Here is a 21,534-nt window from a genome sequence, read left to right as displayed (position 1 = left end):
AGAGAAGAGAGAGAGAAAAGTGGGAGGGGGAGGAGTGGAGAAGCAGGTGGTTGCTTCTCCTGTGTGCCCTGACTGAGAATCAAACCCAGGACATCCACATGCCAGGCTGCTGCTCTACCACTGAGTCAACTGGCCAGGGCTGAATCCGGTATCTTGTGAATAGTACAGTTTCATTGTATTCTTTTCCCAAGAGAAAGAATATTTTGTATATATTTAAAATATACTGCAATTTTTATAATGCTGTTTTGGTATGTCTTTATTTTAAGAACATACTAAAAACCTCAAAAAGTAGAAGTAATACAGGCTTTCTAACTTAGGCCCAGGTCAGTATATCACTACATATGTCTTGAGTGGCTGCTCTGTCCTGAAGTGAAGGAAGAAGATACAAAATCAAACATGAAACTGAGGACCTCCAAGGAGCTATGTGTTTTTCCTTCTGCGAAAGTCTTGCTGATGATGTATCAGTAACTTTCTTTTCATGAGAAGATGTTTTACTTAGGTGTATATTTCTGTGGGACTTCTAAATATGAATCTCTCCACTTAGATATATCATGGACAACAGATTTTAAAACAAATCTTTCACCAACTGCTCTTGTCTACTTTTTTTCACTGTAAGAGTTTTATATTTTTATACCAAAGTGTTTAAAATTTATGATGTTTTTATTTGCAATTTGGCTTTCTATTTTCTTAAACAAAAAGGCACACTAATTACTGATTCCCACTTAAACCATGCAGGTAAATCTGTGGGTTAGCATAAACTTCCATCCCCACAGTCCTAATATGTAGCCAGACTATGGGCCCACAAGGTAAAAACTTTTTTTAAACACCAAGAGAATTAGTGAAAAGGCTCTTTGTAGTAACAACAACAAAAAACAAAACGAGAATGAAAATGCGAAAGATATCACATTTCAAGCCAGTAAGGGCTAGTTTGAAAACTTTAAAAGGGGGACCCTATGCCCCACACACAGCTTGTGAGATGGCCTCAGCACATTGTGACACCACTCTACACTTCCCGAACCTGCCAGAGCCAGGGCTCAACTGTGATGCCCTGTGTTTGCTTTTGAAGTGAATATTCTCTAGACTTTCATCTACTGTACTTAGAAATGTGTATTTACCATCCTTTTCTCTTGTTTTCCTGTAATTTAGACCTTAGCTTTACTATATAGGGTGCTTTTCAGAAAAAACTGGAGCCTGGAGAGAGGCCTCTGCTTCACCTCCCTTAAAGAGTTAGTTGTTAACTCTTTTGGGGTAACCCATCCTTCCAACAAATCCTGAAATACTGACTCTTGAAACATTGCCAAATCCTTTAGGTCTTTTCTCTGTGGCTTTGGACTTTGAATCTCTCATTTTTGTTTCTGTGGAGCCATCCTGATTTTAAGTCATTCCCAGGCTGTGTCTGGATTATTAAAATAGCTTCCTGTCAGGTGTGCTGTTTCCCAGTTTCTCCCCAGAAAACATTTTCGACATTCTGATTTCTTTTCCCTTCTTTATTACCCTGTGCTCTTACTGTATGAAATCCAAGCACCTAGGTCTGAGCCAAGCACCTATACTGTTTCCATCTTATCAACTATCATTCTCTTGTTTTGAATCTGTGCTTTCTTCCATATAGTCTTTTCTATTTTCCATATGATTTCCTCCCTTTTCTTTTTCTTCTTTATAAAAGCTATACCTTATATAAAATTTTCTGTTTCTGGCTTCCAAACCATTTTCTTTTTCTCACTCTCAAAATCTCTCCTCTAAACTTTTTCTTCCTGGAAGCCTTTCTTTATTGGAGACCTCTTCATTTGGATACAATTCATTTTTATTAATATGATTGTGACTCTTATAATTAGCTAAATAAAAATAAACTTTATTTACTTATTACTTCTAGTAGCATTTTTGTAGTTTTTGTTTGTTTTTAAGTGAGAGGAATGGAGATAAACAGACTCCCATATGTGCCCTGACTGGGATCTACCTGGCAATCCCAATCTAGGGCTGATGCTTGAATCAACCAAGCTATCCTTAGCACCTGAAGCAGGCTCTCAGACCATTGAGCTATTCTCAGCACCTGGAGCCAATACTTAAGTCAAGCCAGTGGCTGCAAGAGGGGAAGAGAAAGAGGAGAGGGAGTGGGAAGGGGAGAAAAGAAGATGGTTTTGCCTGACCAGGCGGTGGCACAGTGGGTAGAGCATTGACTGGGATGCGGAGGACCCAAATTTGACACCCCAAGGCTCACCAGCTTGAGCTCAAGGTCGCTAGGTTGAGCAAGGGGTCACTCAGTCTGCTGTAGCCCTCCGGTCAAGGCACATATGAGAAAGCAGTCAATGAACAACTATGGTGCCACAACAAAGAATTGATGCTTCTCATCTCTCTCCCTTCCTGTCTCTCTGCCCCTATCTGTCCTTCTCTGTGTCTCTATCACAAAATAAAGAAATAAAGAAAGAAGAAAAGAAAGAAGGAAGGAAGGAAGGAAAAGAAAGAGAGAGAGGGAGGGAGGGAGGGAGGGAGGGAGGAAGGAAGGAAGGAAGGAAGGAAGGAAGGAAGGAAGGAAGGAAGGAAGGAAGGAAGGAAGAGGAAGGAAGGAAGGAAAGAAGGAAGGAAGGAAGGAAGGAAGGAAGGAAGGAAGGAAGGAAAGAAGGAAAAGAAAGAGAGAGAGGAAAGAGAGAGGAAAGAAAGGAAAGGAAAGGAAAGGAAAGGAAAGGAAAGGAAAGGAAAGGAAAGGAGAAAGGAAAGGAAAGGGAAAGGGAAAGGGAAGATGGTTTCTTCTCTTGTGTAAGTCTGACTGGGAATTGAACACCCGACATCAGTACACTGGGATGATGCTGTATCCACTGAGCTAACTGGCCAGGGCCTGTAGTTTTTCTAACATACACAATTATATTATTTACAAAGAAAGATATTTACTGTCTTACCTTTGACTTTTTTTTTTTTTTGTACTTTTCTGAAGCTGGAAACGGGGAGAGACAGTCAGACTCCCGCATGCGCCCGACCGGGATTCACCCAGCATGCCCACCAGGGGCGACGCTCTGCCCACCAGGGGGCTATGCTCTGCCCCTCTGGGGCATCGCTCTGCCGCCTGGGGCAGAGGCCAAGGAGCCATCCCCAGCGCTCGGGCCATCTTTGCTCCAATGGAGCCTTGGCTGCGGGAGGGGAAGAGAGAGACAGAGAGGAAGGAGGGGGTGGGGGTGGAGAAGCAAATGGGCGCTTCTCCTGTGTGCCCTGGATGGGAATCGAACCCGGGTCCCCCGCACGCCAGGCTGACGCTCTACCGCTGAGCCAACCGGCCAGGGCCACCTTTGACTTTTAATTGTTCCCTTACTGTCCTAGCTGGAACCAGAAATGGTATGAATGGGCATTCTTCCTTTTTACCCAGACTTAGAGGGAAGGCATTGTACCATTAAGTGTGATGTTAGCTGTGTTATTCTTGGTTACCCAGCTAATGCTCAGCTGAATACTCAAGGGGTCCCTTGCAGATCTTTTTCTATGTGCAGCTTGCTCTTCTGCAGTACTATACACTGCAAACTCTTGCTATCTTGGCTTTCCCAGAATCTCAGCTACATATTCTTAACTAAGGGAGGTCTCTGGGTTCTACCTGGGTTTGCCCTTCTGTGCTGTCCTACAAGGCAGCAAGCACAGGTAATGGTGTGGCTCACCTTATTTGTTTACCATCTCTTAAAGATTACCGTCCTTGCCTGACCTGTGGTGGCACAGTGGATAAAGCATCGACCTGGAACGCTGAGGTCGCCGGTTCAAAACCCTGGGCTTGCCCAGTCAAGGCACATATGGGAGTTGATGCTTCCTGCTCCTCCCCCCCCCCTTCTATCTCTCTCTCTCTGTCTCTCTTCTCTAAAATGAATAAATAAAAAAATAAATTTAAAAAAAAAAAAAAAAAAAAAAAAAAAAAGATTACCGTCCTTCCTTGTCTGATGTCCAGTATTTTGAAAATATATTTTGTCCATGTTTGTAGTTGTTTGAGGTGCAGGGTACATTTGGTCTCTGTTACTCCATCTTTTCTAGAAGTGAAAGTCCTGCCTTTTCTTCAAACATCTAAGGAATTATTTAGGAGTTGCTTCCAGAGAATGAGATATTCTTTGGAATTTCCGTAAAGGAAAATCTTCATTTTTTCAGGGTGGATTTGATTTGGGGAGGGGGTGGGTAACCAAGAATCATTTTTCAGACCTGGTTAAATGATTTGTCTGGGATATAATACTGTTGGAAGTTCAAAATGAGTTCAAAGTTATAAGGCAGATTTCTTGTGTGATTTCATTTGTAAGCTAGTTTGGAAGCAAAATAAGAGTTGTAAAGTATTTTCAGTGATGGCCACCTAACTGAGATAAATATAAAATGTCTTAAGGGGTATATATCTTGAAAAATAACTTTGTTTCTTTGTATTTATTGGTGTATACAGTTGTTTAGTATCAGTTTATATTTACAACTTGCTCTTAACTGCTTTTTAGTAAGCTTTCTTAAATTGTTTTTATGCCATACTCTCTCTCCAGCTAATGTCTGGATATTTTTGTGTATTTCCTCACTACACTGCACTCTTAACTGTAGAAGCCTCTTAAATTATGATAGTTAACTAATTTTTGTTTAAGGAAACTGAGATCACTCTGTCAAAAAACACTGCATGATATAAAGCAGGGGTTGGGAACCTTTTTGGCTGAGAGAGCCATGAATGCCACATATTTTAAAATGTAATTCCGTGAGAGCCATACAATGAGCCGTGTACCTTATGCATTATCCAATAAAAATTTGGTGTTGTCCCGGAGGACAGCTGTGATTGGCTCCAGCCACCTGCAACCATGAACATGAGCAGTAGGAAATGAATGGATTATAATACATGAGAATGTTTTATATTTTTAACGTTTTTATTTATATATTTTATTAAAGATTTGTCTGTGAGCCAGATGCAGCCATCAAGAGAGCCACGTCTGGCTCACAAGCCATAGGTTCCCGACCCTGATATAAAGGATGGGAAATTGGTTTTTGATACCTGTATAGCATTATTAATGTTTTCTTTTTTTTTTTTTCTTTTTTTTTTTTTGTATTTTTTCTGAAGCTGGAAACAGGGAGAGACAGTCAGACAGACTCCCGCATGCGCCTGACCAGGATCCACCCGGCATGCCCACCAGGGGCGACGCTCTGCCCATCCTGGGCATCGCTATGTTGCGACCAGAGCCACTCTAGTACCTGAGGCAGAGGCCACAGAGCCATCCCCAGCGCCCGGGCCATCTTTGCTCCCATGGAGCCTTAGCTGCCGGAAGGGAAGAGAGAGACAGAGAGGAAGGAGAGGGGGAGGGGTGGAGAAGCAGATGGGCGCCTCTCCTGTGTGCCCTGGCCGGTAATAGAACTCGGGACTTCTGCACACCAGGCCGACGCTCTACCACTGAGCCAACCGGCCAGGGCCGCATTATTAATGTTTTCATGATTTAAATTTAAACTTATTCATATAAAGTCCTGGCCAGAAAGCTCAATTGGTTAGAGCAGTGGTAGTCAACCTGGTCCCATACCCCCCACTAGGGGGCGTTCCAGCTTTCATGGTGGGCGGTAGTGGAGCAACCAAAGTATATGGTCTACCGGAAAGTTCTGTCCGTTTCTATCACAACAAGTTTCGACACGTTTGCACGTTTATTTAGCGCATGTGTGCCTCTCTATTTTTATCACTTAATGTATACATACTGACGTAGCAAATTAATTAAAACAAAGTTGATTCACGTTAGTCTTATGTGTGAAGCGATAGTGTACCCATGGCTACTGATAAAGTTCATTTACACCACTGTAATTTTACGAATTTCAACAAGGAAAAAATGCTACAGAAGCATGTCTGTCACATCTACCATATTCTCCGACTTAGCACCTCTGACTATCACTTGTTTTAGTCTTTACAAAATTTTTTGAAGGGCAAAAAATTCAAAAATGAAGAAGATATCAAACAAGTGCTGGTTCAGTTTTTCGCATCAAAAGATAAAACATTTTTCAAAAATGGAATATACAAATTGCCCTCATGCTGGCAAGAAATCATTAATAATAATGGCAATTATATTATTTAATTAAGTTTATTGACGGTAAGGAAAATTTATTTTGTTTTATTTCAAAAACGGATAGAACTTTCCAGTAGACCTTATATAAATAAAAAGATAGATTTAACTATAGTAAGTTGTTTTATAAAGATTTATTCTCCCAAACTTAGCGAAAATCCCACATAAAGTACTTGGTAAGTAATTATTATTATATGCTTTAACTTGCTGTAACTCTGCTTTATAAATTTTATAAAGTAAAGTTACTTTCCTACTTTATAAATCACCATTACTGTGGAACTGGTGGGCAGTTAGAAAATTTTACTACTAACAGAGATACAGGTATAAAAAGGTTGACTACCCCTGGGTTAGAGCATCATACTGATACACCAGTGGGTTCGATCCCTGGTCAGGGCACATATAAGAGTCAACCAATGAATGCATAAATAAGTGGAACAACAAAAAAATGTTTCTCTTTCTTTCTCCCTCCCCCTTTCTGCCCCCTCTTCTTCTCTTTCTAAAAATCAGTTAATGAAAATAATAAAGGTATTCATATAATATGTTTTATTCCAGTAGCATGAGCACATATCTGTATCTGGCTTAGAGAATTATATGAATGACCTAGTTCAAAGAAAGATGCCTTGAATCTGGATCTGTTATGTAATTAATCAATGAACAGCCTTAGAACCTAGTAGAGTGGTTTATATATACTACATTATATACAACCATGTCTAATTCTTTGAGGTGGAAGTAAAATTCTTTTCGCACAGTCTTTGATTTTTAGCACCTGAACGTCCCATTAGTCCAACTCTCACCCCTCATTAAGAAACAAGGGCTTTAAAAAATATATTCTTAATGGATTAAATTCTTAGATTTTTTTCTTTTAGCTTTTAACTTTGATTTTTAAAATTTTTATCTTTTTAGTTAATTGAATATATAGCTTTATAGTTCTTTTATAGTAAATCTTGTAGTAGAAAGTTTGGATATGCTTTTACTTATATGATGTCTTCGTGACTTGCTCTTGTATCCTTGATATTCTTGTAGCTTAGTACCTTTTTGTCATTGTCATCTTTTTAATTTAATTTTTTTTTCACTGATTTGAGAAAAAGAGAAAGGGAGAGAGAGAGAAAGAAATATCACCTCATTTCACTTAATTGTTCCACTTAATTGTGTACTCATTAATTGCTTCTCATATGTGCCCTGACCAGGGATTGAACCCGTGACCTCTGGCACTAAGTTGGTGCTTTATCTACTGAGCCACCCGGCCAGGGTTTTTTGTTTGTTTAAGAATAGTAAACATCCTTCTTACATGAACCAGAATAAGAGGAGGGGGATTTATTTGCCTTTCTGGGCCTTGATTTTCCTCGGGACTCCAGCTCCTTGACCTCTAGCACATAGCCATCTGCCGTGCAGCCACATTGGCCTGCTCTTGAAGGTTGACCTGCTGGAACTATTCCTCAACCAAACTACTAATTATAACATTCTTTTTCTTTTCATCATATTTCTTCTGAATTCTCTTTGAAATTGTTTTTTTGTTTAAAATCTCTTCCTCCTTTTGGGTCACCTTGGCCCCTTCTTGTGTCCCAGGGTCAGTGCATAGTGGGACAGGTACTGCTGTTCCTGTGGTGTGATGTCACTAAGCACGATGCAGCTCTTTACTAGGGTCTTGGTACAGATCAGTTTATTGTTGGATGTATTGTAGACTATAATACTTGTTTTGCATGTACAACATTCCAAGCCCCAGGAGAAGTTGCCCATGTCCAGGCTTAAAGCATGGTACTTTTTGTTACCTCTCTATGTATAGACTGTGTGTGTGCTGAGAGGGAAAATCTTAGTGTTGGCTGCTGGGCATCCCAGCTCATCTTTTAACATCTTGTTTTGGGGCTTTCTCTTGCCCCTAGTCTTGCGGTACTTGTGCCAGTTGTCCCAAGAGAGGTCCTTGGCTTGGCACCGGCTGGAAAGAGTAAATGCAGAGTCATGGTCCTTGTCTTCTTTTATTTGTTTACCTTTTTCCAATTCTGTCTTGTTTAAGTAAAAAGAAGGTTATAGTAGGAAGTTTTTTTTTTAAAATCCAAATTTACTCTGAAGTTTTAAATTTTTATTTATTTTTTATTTTGTTTGTTTATTTATTTTATTTAGTGAGAGGAAGGGAGGCAGAGACAGACTCCTGCATGCACCTTGACTGGGATCCACCCAGCAAGCCCATTAGGAGGTAATACTCTGCCCATCTGGGGCCCTTGCTCTGTTGCAACTGGAGCCATTTTTTAGGGCCTGACACAGAGGCCATGGAATCATCCTCAGCGCCTGGGGCCAATTGAGCCATGGCTGCGGGAGGGGAGGAAAAGAGATAGAGAGAGAAACGAGAGGGGGAAGGGTGGAGAAGTAGATGGGTACTTCTCCTATATGTCCCGGCCGGAATTAAACCTGGGACATCCATATGCCGGGCCAACATTCTACCCCCAAGCTAGCTGACCAGGGCTTAATTTTTATTTTTAATTAATATAGAATTCCATATTATCAGTGATTTTTTTTATATATACTATTTCTGATGCTGTATATTTTTTCTTGGCTACTGAAAACCATAATTCAGTAAATAATATTTGTAAAGACAACATTATCTTTCCTTTCCAGGATATAGCAACAACCAGTTTTATAACTAATGTTGCTTAGAGTGTTGAGTTTCAGTCTTTAGTTTCTTTCAGCTTCTTTTAGTCAGAAATAATTAAAAAAAATTTTTTTTAATTTATTGATTGATTTTAGAGAGAGAAAGATGAAGGGGAGAGAGAGAGAGGGAAACATCAATCTGTTGTTCTACTTATTTATGCATTCATTGGTTGATTCTTGGATATGCCTTGAGCAGGGATCAAACCTGCAACTTTAGCCTTCCCAGACAATGCTCTAACCAACTGAGCTACTTGGCCAGGGCCTAGACAGAAATAATTTGGTTTTTTTCTACCTCATGTATTTTTAAAAGAGGTTTGTACTGCTTTTGTGTCTACTAGTTATGAAATGAGGCTTTAATTTGGCAGCATTTTTTCTAGCATTTGTTAGTTGTGTCTGTGAGAATCAGGGAGGGAGGCAGGATTGATTGGTGTATAGAAAAAATAATAAGTAAATTAACCAATTTTATTTTGTGTAGATACAAGGGCTTAAAATAGAGTACTGTATTTATGTTTATTAAAATGTTTATTCTGTTCTTATTTTTCATGGGAAACCTTCTGAACTACTCTTCATTGTAATTAATTATAAATTCTTAGTAGTCTTACGTTTCCTTGCTTTAATCTGACTTTTCACTTTTCTTTTTGTAATAGAGACCTTTGACTTCCGCAAGCTTTGTTACCATTTGTCGTATAGGATTACATTATAATAGAATTGATATATCACTGGGCTAAAATATATAATTTTCCTTACTTGTACATTATCTATTTCTTGATTTCTATTTTGTGTTCTATTTCTTTTTTTTTTAATAATATATTTATTTAATTAAAAATTTTTTTTTTACAGGGACAGAAGGAGGGATAGATAGGGACAGACAGACAGGAACAGAGAGAGATGAGAAGCATCATCATCAGTTTTTCATTGTGACACCTTAGTTGTTCATTGATTGCTTTCTCATATGTGCCTTGACCATGGGCCTTCAGCAGACCGAGTAACCCCTTGCTGGAGCCAGGGACCTTGGGTCCAAGCTGGTGAGCTTTTTGCTCAAACCATATGAGCCCACGCTCAAGCTGGCGACCTCGGGGTCTCGAACCTGGGTCCTTCTGCCTTCCAGTCCGATGCTCTATCCACTGCACCACCACCTGGTCAGGCTGTGTTCTATTTCTTGATAACTACTTGGATTCTATTACTTCTTTTCATTTTGATTCCTTTTTTCTTTATTATTCTTTTGTGGCAGAGACAGAGAGACAGCGAGAGGGACAGACAGGAAGGAGAGAGATGAGAAGCATCAATTCATCAGTGCGACACCTTAGTTGTTCATTGATTGCTTTCTTTTATGTGCCTTGACCGGGGGACTACAGCAAAGCGAGTGATCTTTGTTCAAACCAGCGACTTGGGCTCAAGCCAGTGACTTTGGGCTTCAAGCCAGCGACCTTGGGATTTCAAACCTGGATTTCTTTTTTTTTTTCCTGAAGTGAGAAGCAGGGAGTTAGAGAAACAAACTCCTGTATGTGCCCAACCAGGATCCACCTGGCATGCCCACTAGGGGGTGATGCTTTGCCCATCTGGGACATTGCTCCATGGCAACCGGAGCCATTCTAGCACCAGAGGTGGAAGCCATAGAGCCATCCTCAGCGCGCAGGCCAGCTTTGCTCCAGTTGAGCCTTGGCTGTGGAAGGGGAAGGGAGAGATAGAGAGAAACAAGAGGGGGAAGGGTGGAGAAGCAGATGGGCGCTTCTCCTGTGTGCCCTGGCCAGAAATCGAACCCGGGACTTCTACACACTGGGCTGATGCGCTACCAGTGAGCAAACGGGCCAGGGCCAAACCTGGGGTTTTGAACCTGGGTCATCTGCATCCCAGTCCGACACTCTATCCACTATGACATTGCCTGGTCAAGCTTATTTTCATTCATTTTTTTTTTTTTTTTTTTGTATTTTTCTGAAGCTGGAAACGGGGAGAGACAGTCAGACTCCCGCATGCGCCCGACCGGGATCCACCCAGCACGCCCACCAGGGGGCGATGCTCTGCCCCTCCAGGGCGTCGCTCTGTCACGACCAGAGCCACTCTAGCGCCTGGGGCAGAGGTCAAGGAGCCATCCCCAGCGCCTGGGCCATCTTTGCTCCAATGGAGCCTTGCTGCGGGAGGGGAAGAGAGAGACAGAGAGGAAGGAGAGGGGGAGGGGTGGAGAAACAGATGGGTGCTTCTCCTGTGTGCCTTGGCCGGGAATCGAACCCGGGACTTCTGCATGCCAGGCCGACGCTCTACCACTGAGCCAACCGGCCAGGGCCTATTTTCATTCTTTTAATGATTTAAATTAGTGCTTGTTAACTTTCTATTTATTTATTTATTTATTTATTTATTTACAAAGTCAGAGAGGGATAGATAGGGACAGACAGACAAGAATGGAGAAAGATGAAAAGCATCAATCATCAGTTTTTCATTGTGACACCTTAGTTGTTCATTGATTGCTTTCTCTTATGTGCCATGACCGTGGGCCTTCAGCAGACCGAGTATCCCCTTGCTTGAGCCAGCGACCTTGGGTCCAAGCTGGTGAGCTTTACTCAAGCCAGATGAGCCTGCACTCAAGCTGGCGACCTCGGGGTCTCGAACCTGGGTCCTCCGCATCCCAGTCTGACGCTCTATCCACTGCGCCACTCCCTGGTCAGGCGCTTGTTAACTTTTTAAATCTATGTTCCTCTTTAATATATTGAAAAATATTCCTGACCTTTATGTTTTTTGTTTGTTTGTTTGTTTGTTTTTACAGAGACAGAGAGTGAGTCAGAGAGGGGGATAGACAGGAACAGACAGACAGGAATGGAGATAGATGAGAAGCATCAATCATTAGTTTTTCATTGCGTGTTGCAACACCTTAGTTGTTCATTGATTGCTTTCTCATATGTGCCTTGACCGTGGGCCTTCAGCAGACCAAGTAGCCCCTTGCTGGTGCCAGCGACCTTGGGTTCAAGCTGGTGGGCTTTTGTTCAAACCAGATGAGCCCGCGCTCAAGCTGGCGACCTCAGGGTCTCGAACCCAGGTCCTCTGCATCCCAGTCTGACACTCTATCCACTGCGCCACCGCCGGGTCAGGCCATGACCTTTATGCTTTATGTTTTTAAACATAAAAATCAAAGTATATTGACAGATCTACTTTTTTTTTAACTTTATTTCATTTTTTACTTTACTTTTTTAACTATCCTATTCATATCTCACTCTCTTGCCAAATCTCAGTTGTCATGTGCCTTTAGAAAGAGGTTGACTTAAAATAATACTGAAGAGTTACAAAGTATTCTAATAATAGTTATAAATCTATAGATATTCAAAGTAGAATGTTTTTAATAATGACAAGTTTTAAGAAAAAGGAAATTAATTAGTTCAAATTAATTTATTGAGATATTTTAAGAAAACAATTATGTATTTCAGTGGAGGTCGAAAGGACCATTTTAATAAAAACCCATTTTCAGGTTCTTAGTCCCTTACTGGAAAGCTAATAGAAAGCATTTAACATATATTGATATATATTATGTAATGTCCCTGCAGAGTCAGGGGCAGCACTTCATAGTCAAATACATTTATATTTTGGCAGCCAAAGGTATCACTATTCTTACTTTAGTAGGTAGACTATAAATAGTCTCATGTCAGTTCAGGTCAGATCTTGCTGCCAGTTAAGTTTAGATCATGTTTTGCCACAAAATGAATTACAGAAAACTTCAGGTTTTCAGAAGTTTTTGGATTGGAATTATGGCTAAGGGATTGTGGACCTGTATTTACTTTCTTAGCTCTAATGTTTGGTTACTTTTGTTGCCTTCAGAAAATGAAACCCGATTTCCTTTTTTTTCTCCTACAGGATATGAGATTAAATCTGTCCTCTACAGGCCAGTTCATAGAAATTAGGACACCTCTTCACAAAGCTTGATACCTTAAGCAGCTGTCACTGTCACGTGACACTTCACAATTCACTGGCTTCATGTTAAGAATCTCATAGTTCCCTTCTTCATTCTCCTTTCAGAAGTGCTCTGTGGTAATAAATAGTAAGGAAAAGAGATTTAAAATGTACAGTACTTCATGTTGTATATATATCCTATCATGTAGTAAGATTTCACAAGGAATACCATGCTTTCTCTGGATTGACCCTTCAGTTTATGTTGTAGCTTAAAAAATAAATCTTTCTAAAAAGAAACATACTTACAATAAAAATCCAAATGATACAGAAGCATAAATAAAAAGTAGAAGCTTTCTCCTGTCCTGCGACTTTTCTTACCCACTGAGCTTTTTTTTTTTTCTTTTTTCTTTTTCCATGTCCACAGCTAACCTTATCCCCAGGTCCCAGGGCAGGAACCCAGAGCCCATGAGCGGTGGAGCTTGCTGTAGCAGCCATCTGGCCCACCGAGCTTTGACCACTTGTTTATTAACTCTTTTAGGGGTTTGGCTCCTTTTTGGCTTTTTTTTTTTAAGTTCAGACATTATAGGGGACAGTTTAAGGAATTCTGATTAAGCATTATAACCCCACTTGGACTGCTTTTGTGTTCATTGTATGTTAAACTTTGGAGATGACCTTTTCTGTTTTAGCTGGCACATTATAAATTTTATTTCTAAAGCTGTTCAAACTGCATAGTTTTGAGATGTTAAAATAACCATTTTTCAAATATTAATTGTTCCATATTGAGTGTCTTGAGTATTATCCACACAGAGAAGTAGAAATACAATGACCTATTGATTTATTTAACAAAATAATTTCAAAAATTGCACATAATAATTAAGAGTGTGTGCACTTGCTTTTTTTTACAGAGAGTGAGAGAGAAAAAGACAGTAAGGGAGAAAGATGAGAAGCATCAACTCATAGTTACATCACTTTAGTTGTTCATTGATTGCTTCTCATACATGCCTTGATCAGGGGACTCCAGCCAAGCCAGTGACCCTGAGCTCAAACCAGCGAACTTTGGGCTCAAACCAGCGGCCTTTGAGCTCAAGTCAGCAACCATAGGATCATGTCAGTGATCCCACGCTCAAGCGGGATGAGCCCGTGCTCAAGCTGGCAACCTTGGGATTTTGAACTTGGGATTTCAGCATCCTAGGTCGATGCTTTGTCCACAGTGCCACTTCCAGTCAGGTCAGTGTGCACTAACTTTTAAGGAGTACAGTATTTACTTTCAAGGAAATGGGGTAATGGCTCATTCTCTAAGTCAGTATAGTTCTCAAGGTAAGCATATAGGCAATGGAATGTACAATAGATGCGAGTCCCAGTGATATCCCATGAATGTTATTGCAATTGTTTATATTCTTTTTTTTTTTTCTTTTTTCTTTTTTCTGAAGCTGGAAACAGGGAGAGACAGTCAGACAGACTCCCGCATGCGCCCGACCGGGATCCACCCGGCACGCCCACCAGGGGCGGTGCTCTGCCCCCCAGGGGGCGATGCTCTGCCCATCCTGGGCGTCGCCATATTGCGACCAGAGCCACTCTAGCGCCTGAGGCAGAGGGCACAGAGCCATGCCCAGCACCCGGGCCATCTTTGCTCCAATGGAGCCTTGGCTGCGGGAGGGGAAGAGAGAGACAGAGAGGAAAGCGCGGCGGAGGGGTGGAGAAGCAAATGGGCGCTTCTCCTATGTGCCCTGGCCGGGAATCGAACCCGGGTCCTCCGCACGCTAGGCCGACGCTCTACCACTGAGCCAACCGGCCAGGGCCTTGTTTATATTCTTAAACCCATGATAAATATAAGAACACAATGTATCTCAATGTGAATGTCCTTTTGGGGAAAGTGTAAATTTTTATTTCATATGTTTTATTGTTTAGTTCAAGAAACACAAGTAGAATACTATGTCAAGAACTGGTTTTATAGAGGAGATCTAGAGATTTCTTTTTATTTTTTTAGGTGAGAGGAGAGGAGATAGTGAGGCAGACTCCCACAATTGCCCTAACTGGGATCCACTGGCAGCTCCACCTGGGGCCAGTGCTTGAGCACCGAGCTGTTTTTAGTGCGTGAGGTTGATGCGCTCCAAGGGAGCTATCCTCAATACCCAGGGTCACACTGGAACCAATCCAGCCACTGGCAGCAGGAGGGGAAGAGGGAGAAGTATGGGGGGGGCAGATGGTTGCTTCTCCTGTGTGCCCTGACCAGGAATCGAACTCAGGACGTCCATATGCCGGGCCGAAGCTCTATCCACTGAGCCACCAGCCGGGACGAGTTATGTTCATTTTTACGTCATGTATTTTGAACCTTTGTACAATAATTAGGTATATACACAGTTAGGATTATGTCCTCTTGATGAATCAAGCCTTTATAATTAATTATACAGTATCTTCTTTTATCTCTGATAATAGTCCTTGTCCTGAATTCTGCATTGTGTGTGATATTAGCATGTTTACACCAGCTTTCTTATGATTAGTGTTTGCATGGTATATCTTTTACAATCTTTTAACTTCTAACCTAGTCTGTGTCTTTTTTAGCATATAGTTGGGTCTTCTGTTTTGTTATTAAATCTAATTTCAGTCTTTGCTTTTTTTTTTAATTGAAGTGTTAGGACCATTCACATTTATGTCATTTTCAATATGGTTGGCTCTACATCTGCCATTTTGCTCTTTGTTTTCTATTTATCCCATCTGTTTTCTGCTTATTCTTTTCTCTTTTCCTGGCTTCTTTTTTATTACTTGTTTTTACTATTTCATTTTCTCTGTTGGCCTATTAGCTGTAAATCTTGGTTTTATTTTATAGTAGTTGCTCTAGGCTTTACAATATGTACCTTTAATACTGTCTGCTTTAAAATAATGTGCCACTTTTTAGTGTAAAAACTTTCTAAACTATTAAGGCTATTGTCATACTTTTTATTTTCTACATATATTCTAAATCCCACAGTTCATTGTTACTATTTTTTATTTTAGAAATTTAAAAATCTAAAAAAGAAATGTCTTTTACACACGTATTTGCCACTTCCAGTGCTCTTCATTCCTTTTTTGAGATCTGAGTTCTCATCTATATCATGTTTCTATAGCCTGAAAACCTCCAACATTTCTTGTAGAAAAGAGGTTCTGGCAATGAATTCTCTCATCTTTTGTTTGTTGACAAATGTCTTTATTTTGTCTTCATTTTTTAACACTATTTTTTTCCAGCTGTCAGATTATTTTAAAATTTTTTATTTATTGATCTTAGTGAGAGAGGAGGGAGAGAGAGAGAGTACTGTTCCTGTATGTGCCCTGACCAGGAATTGAACTGGCAACCTCTGTGCTTTGGGATGACTCTCTAATCAACCAAACTATCTGACCAAGAGCACTGTCAGATTTTAGATGTACAGTTTCTGTTCTTCAGCCCTTTGAGATGCCTGTCTTGTCATCTATCTTGTATTATTTTTAATGGGAAGTTAGATGGCATTTTTAGCTTTATTCACCTGTGTGTAACGTGCCTTTTATCTCTGGTTGCTTTATAAGATTTTCTCTTGCTCAGGTTCAATTCCTGGTCAGGGCACACAGGAGAAGCAACCATCTGCTTCTCTACCCCTCTACCTCTTCCCCTTCTCTCTCTCTTTCTTTCTCTCTTCTCCGCCCACAGCCATGGCTCTATTGGTTCAAGTACATTGGCCCCGGGTGCTGAGGCTGGCTCCCTGGAGCCTCTGCCTCAGGTGCTAAAAATAGCTCTGTTGGGAGCATGGCCCAACATAAGCAGAGCATTGGCCCCAGATGTGGGTTGCTAGGTGGATCCTGGCCAGAGCACATGCAGGAGTCTATCTCTCTATCTCCCCTCCACTCACTTGGAAAAGAAGGAAAATAAAAAGATTTTCTCTTGCTAGTTTCAGCAATTTGATGATAACAGTGTGTCTTGGTGTGATTTGGGGGTTCCTAGAGCTGAGGGCTTAGAAATTTCAATGAATTTGGGAACGATTTAGCCATTGTTTTAAAAATAATTTTTTTTCACTCTGGCCAGATGGCTCAGTTGGTTGGAGCATCGTCCTGAAGTGCAGAGGTTACTGGTTCCATTCCCTGGTCAGAGCATGTGCAGGAATGGTTTGATGTTCCTGTCTCTCTCTCCCTTCCTTTCTCTCTAACCAATAAAATAAACATTTTAAAAAAATAAAAATAATTTTTCTCTTTTCCCCTTTGGGTCTCAAATTGCACATTTAGACTAAGGTTGATACTGTCCTACAATCTCTGAAGCTTTGTTAATTTTTTTAGTTGATAAGTCGTTTTTCCTGTTATGTCTTTTGTGATTCTTTAAAAAAAAATTTTTATTGATTATTTTTAGAGAGGAAGGAAGAGAAAGAGAGAGAAACGTTGATTTGTTGCTTCAACCATCCATGTATTCACTGGTTGACTGTTGCATGTGTCCCTATTGGGGATCAAACCACAACTTGGATATATCAAGATGATGCTACAACCAACTAAGCAACCCACTGCTATGCCCTTTATTTCTCTTAAGTTTAATCTGTGAATTTTTCATTTCAGTTAATTGTATTTTTCATCTTTAGAAGTTGTATTTGATTATTCTCATATCTTCTATTTCTTTTCTCATTTTATTGATGCTTTTCTTTAAATTCTTGACCACATTATAATTGTTTTAAAACACTTCTCTGCTAATTCCATCATTTTTGTCATTTCTGAGTCCATTTCTGTTGACTGATTTTTTTCCCCTCCCAATTATGGATCACATTTTCCTGCTTCTTTGCATGTCTAGTAATTTTTTATTAGACGCTGTATATTATTATGTTACAGCATAAAGTATCTTGATTTTGTTGTCTTTCTTTCTTTTTTTTTTTTTCATTTTTCTGAAACTGGAAACAGGGAGAGACAGTCAGACTCCCGCATGTGCCCGACCGGGATCCACCCGGCACGCCCACCAGGGGCGATGCTCTGCCCACCCTGGGCGTCGCCATGTTGCGACCAGAACCACTCTAGCGCCTGGGGCAGAGGCCACAGAGCCATCCCCAGCGCCTGGGCCATCTTTGCTCCAATGGAGCCTTGGCTGCGGGAGGGGAAGAGAGAGACAGAGAGGGAAAGCACGGCGGAGGGGTGGAGAAGCAAATGGGCGCTTCTCCTGTGTGCCCTGGCCGGGAATCGAACCCGGGTCCTCCGCACGCTAGGCCGACGCTCTACCGCTGAGCCAACCGGCCAGGGCCTTGTTGTCTTTCTTTAAAAAAGTTTAAGTTTTGTTTTGGCAAGCAGTTTGCTTGTGTGTCAGACTGATTCTTTCTAGGCTATTTTTTAAATTCTTAGAATGTATCTAGAGCTGAGGGCTTAGAAATTTCAATGAATTTGGGAACGATTTAGCCATTGTTTTAAAAATAATTTTTATTCTAGGCTTTTTTTTTTTTTTTTTGTATTTTTCTGAAGCTGGAATCGGGGAGAGACAGTCAGACAGACTTCCGCATGCGCCCAACCGGGATCCACCCAGCACGCCCACCAGGGGCAACGCTCTGCCCACCAGGGGGCGATGCTCTGCCCACCAGGGGGCGATGCTCTGCCGAGACCAGAGCCACTCTAGCGCCTGGGGCAGAGGCCAAGGAGCCATCCCCAGTGCCCGGGCCATCTTTGCTCCAGTGGAGCCTTTGCTGCGGGAGGGGAAGAGAGAGACAGAGAGGAAGGGGGGGGTGGAGAAGCAAATGGGCACTTCTCTTATGTGCCCTGGCCGGGAACCACCATGCTTTCTTCCATAATGGTTGTACTACTTTACATTCCCACCAACAGTGAATGAGGGTTCCTTTTTCTCCACAGCCTCTCCAACATTTGCTATTACCTGTCTTGTTAATAATAGCTAATCTAACAGGTGTGAGGTGGTATCTCATTGCAGTTTTGATTTGCATTTCTCTAATAACTAATGAAGATGAGCATCTTTTCATATATCTGTTGGCCATTTGTATTTCTTCCTGGGAGAAGTGTCTGTTCATGTTCTCTTCCCATTTTTTATTGGATTGTTTGTTGTTGAGTTTTATGAGTTCTTTGTATATTTTGGATGTTAGGCCCTTATCTGAGCTGTTGTTTCAAAATATCATTTCCCATTTAGTTGGCTGTTTATTTTGTTGTCAGTTTCTCTTGCTGAGCAAAAACTTCTTAGTCTGATGTAGTCCCATTCATTTATTTTTGCCTTCACTTCCCTTGCCTTTGGAGTCAAATTCATAAAATGCTCTTTAAAACCAAGGTCCAAAAATAATAACACCAAGGTCCATGAGTTTAGAACCTATGTCTTATTCTATGTACTTTATTGTTTCAGATCTTATATTTAGGTCTTTGATCCATTTTGAATTAATTTTAGTACAAGGGGACAAACTGTAGTCGAGTTTCATTCTTTTGCATGTGGCTTTCCAGTATTCCCAGCACCATTTGTTGAAGAGGCTTTCTTTTCTCCATTGTGTGTTGTTGGCCCCTTTATCAAAAATTATTTGACCATATATATGTGGTTTTATTTCTGGGTTTTCTGTTCTGTTCCATTGGTCTGAGTGTCTATTTTTCTGCCAGTACCATGCCGTTTTGATTGTCATGGCTCTATAATATAGTTTAAAGTCAGGTATTGTAATGCCCCCAGCTTCATTCTTTTTCTTTAGAATTGCTTTGGCTATTCAGGGTTTTTTATAGTTCCATATAAATCTGATGATTTTTTGTTCCATTTCTTTAAAAAATGTCATTGGAATTTTGATGGGAATTGCATTAAATTTGTATATTGCTTTGGGTAATATGGCCATCTTGATTATATTTATTCTTCCTATCCAAGAACAAGGAATATTCTTCCATCTCATTATATCTTTTTCGATTTCCCTTAACAATGCTTTGTAGTTTTCATTATATAAGTCTTTTACATTCTTTGTTATGTTTATTCCTAGGTATTTTTTTTTATTGCAATTGTGAAGGGGATTATTTTTTTGAGTTCGTTCTCAAATGTTTCATTGTTGGCATATAGAAAGGCTATGGACTTTTGTATGTTAATTTTGTATCCTGCGACCTTACTGTATTGGCTTATTGTTTCTAGTAGTCTTTTTGTAGATTCTTTGGGGTTTTCGATGTATAGGATCATATCATCTGCAAAAAGTGATACCTTTACTTCTTCTTTTCCGATATGGATGCCTTTTATTTCTTTGTCTTGTCTGATTGCTCTGGCTAGAACCTCTAGCACCACATTAAATAAGAGTGGAGAGAGTGGACAACCCTGTCTTGTTACTGATTTAAGGGGGAAAGCCTTCAGTTTTGTGCCATTTAATATGCTGTTAGCTGATGGTTTATCATATATGGCCTTTATCATGTTGAGATATTTTCCTTCTATACCCATTTTGTTGAGAATCTTAAACATAAAATTGTGTTGTATTTTATCGAATGCCTTTTCTGCATCTATTGATAAGATCATGTGGTTTTTGTTCTTTGTTTTGTTGATATGGTGTATTACGTTAACCGTTTTACGTATGTTGAACCATCCTTGAGATTCTGGGATGAATCCCACTTGATCACAATGTATTATTTTTTAATATGTTGTTGTATTTGATTTGCTAGTATTTTGTTTAGTATTTTAACATCTGTATTCATTAGAGATATTGGTCTGTAGTTTTCTTTTTTTTGTGCTGTCCTTGCCCGGTTTCGGTATGAGGGTTATGTTGGCCTCATAAAATGTGTTTGGAAGTATTGCTTCTTCTTCAATTTTTTGGAAGACTGAGTAGAATAGGAACCAAGTCTTCTTTGAATGTTTGGTAGTATAACCGTCTGGGCCTGGACTTTTATTTTTGGGGAGGTTTTTAATAGTTTTTTCTATTTCTTCCCTACTAATTGGTCTGTTTAAGCTTTCTGCTTCTTCTTGACTCAGTCTAGGAAGGTTGTATTGTTCTAGGAATTTATCCATTTCTTCTAGATTGTTGAACTTAGTGGCATAAAGTTTTTTATAGTATTCTACAATAATTCTTTGTGTATCTATGGTGTCTGTGGTGATTTCTCTTCTTTCATTTTGGATTTTGTTTATATGAGTTCTTTCTCTTTTTTCCTTGGTAAGTCTTGCCAAGGGTTTGTCAATTTTGTTGATCTTTTCAAAGAACCAGCTCCTTGTTCTATTAATTTTTTCTATAGTTTTTCTGTTCTCTATTTCATTTATTTCTGCTCTGATTTTTATTATCTCCTTTCTTTGGCTGGTTTTGGGTTGTCTTTGTTCTTCTTTTTCTAGTGCCTTAAGGTGTGAAGTTAAGTGGTTCACGGGGGCTCTCTCTTGTTTGTTCATATAGGCCTGAAGTGATATGAACTTCCCTCTTATCACTGCTTTTGCTGCATCCCATAGATTCTATATGTCATATTGTCATTTTCATTTGTCTGTATATATCTTTCGATCTCTGCGCTTATTTCTTCTTTGACTCATTCATTTTTTAAAAGTATGTTGTTTAGTTTCCACATTTTTGTGGGGATTTTTTCCTCTTTTTTGCAGTTGAATTCTAGTTTCAAGGCTTTATGATCAGAAAATATGCTTGGTACAACTTTGATTTTTCTGAATTTGCTGATGTTGTTTTTGTGGCCCAGCATATGGTCAGTTCTTGAGAATGATCCATATACACTGGAGAAAAATGTATACTCTGTCACTTTGGGATGAAATGTCCTGTAGATATCTATCATACCCAGGTGCTCTAGTGTTTTGTTTAAGGCCACTATGTCTTTATTGATTCTCTGTTTGGATGACTGATCTAGAGCCGTCAGCGGTGTATTGAGGTCTCCAAGTATGATTGTATTTTTGTCAGTTTTTGTTTTAAGGTCAATAAGTAGCTGTCTTACATATTTTGGTGCTCCTTGGTTTGGTGCATATATATTAAGAATTGTTATGTCTTCTTGATTCAGCATCCCCTTAATCATTATGAAATGACCATTTTTGTCTCTGAGTACTTTTGCTGTCTTGTAGTCAGTATTATCAGATATGAGTATTGCTACACTGCTTTTTTTTGGA

At 40.1% G+C, this 21,534-nt stretch overlaps 1 protein-coding gene and 1 pseudogene across 2 annotated transcripts in view; one reads left to right on the top strand and one right to left on the bottom strand.

The window, feature by feature from the left end:
• The window catches only part of TNRC6B (trinucleotide repeat containing adaptor 6B), a 288,141-nt gene that overhangs the window by 9,716 nt on the left and 256,891 nt on the right, over window positions 1–21,534 (top strand). The gene's annotated exons all lie outside the window — the stretch shown is intronic.
• On the bottom strand, window positions 12,946–13,052 carry LOC136321188 (small nucleolar RNA SNORA5; annotated as a pseudogene).

The sequence above is a fragment of the Saccopteryx bilineata genome, chromosome 1 (assembly GCF_036850765.1).
Source record: "Saccopteryx bilineata isolate mSacBil1 chromosome 1, mSacBil1_pri_phased_curated, whole genome shotgun sequence".
Lineage (NCBI taxonomy): Eukaryota > Metazoa > Chordata > Mammalia > Chiroptera > Emballonuridae > Saccopteryx > Saccopteryx bilineata.
This window is presented reverse-complemented; position numbering and strand designations above follow the sequence as displayed.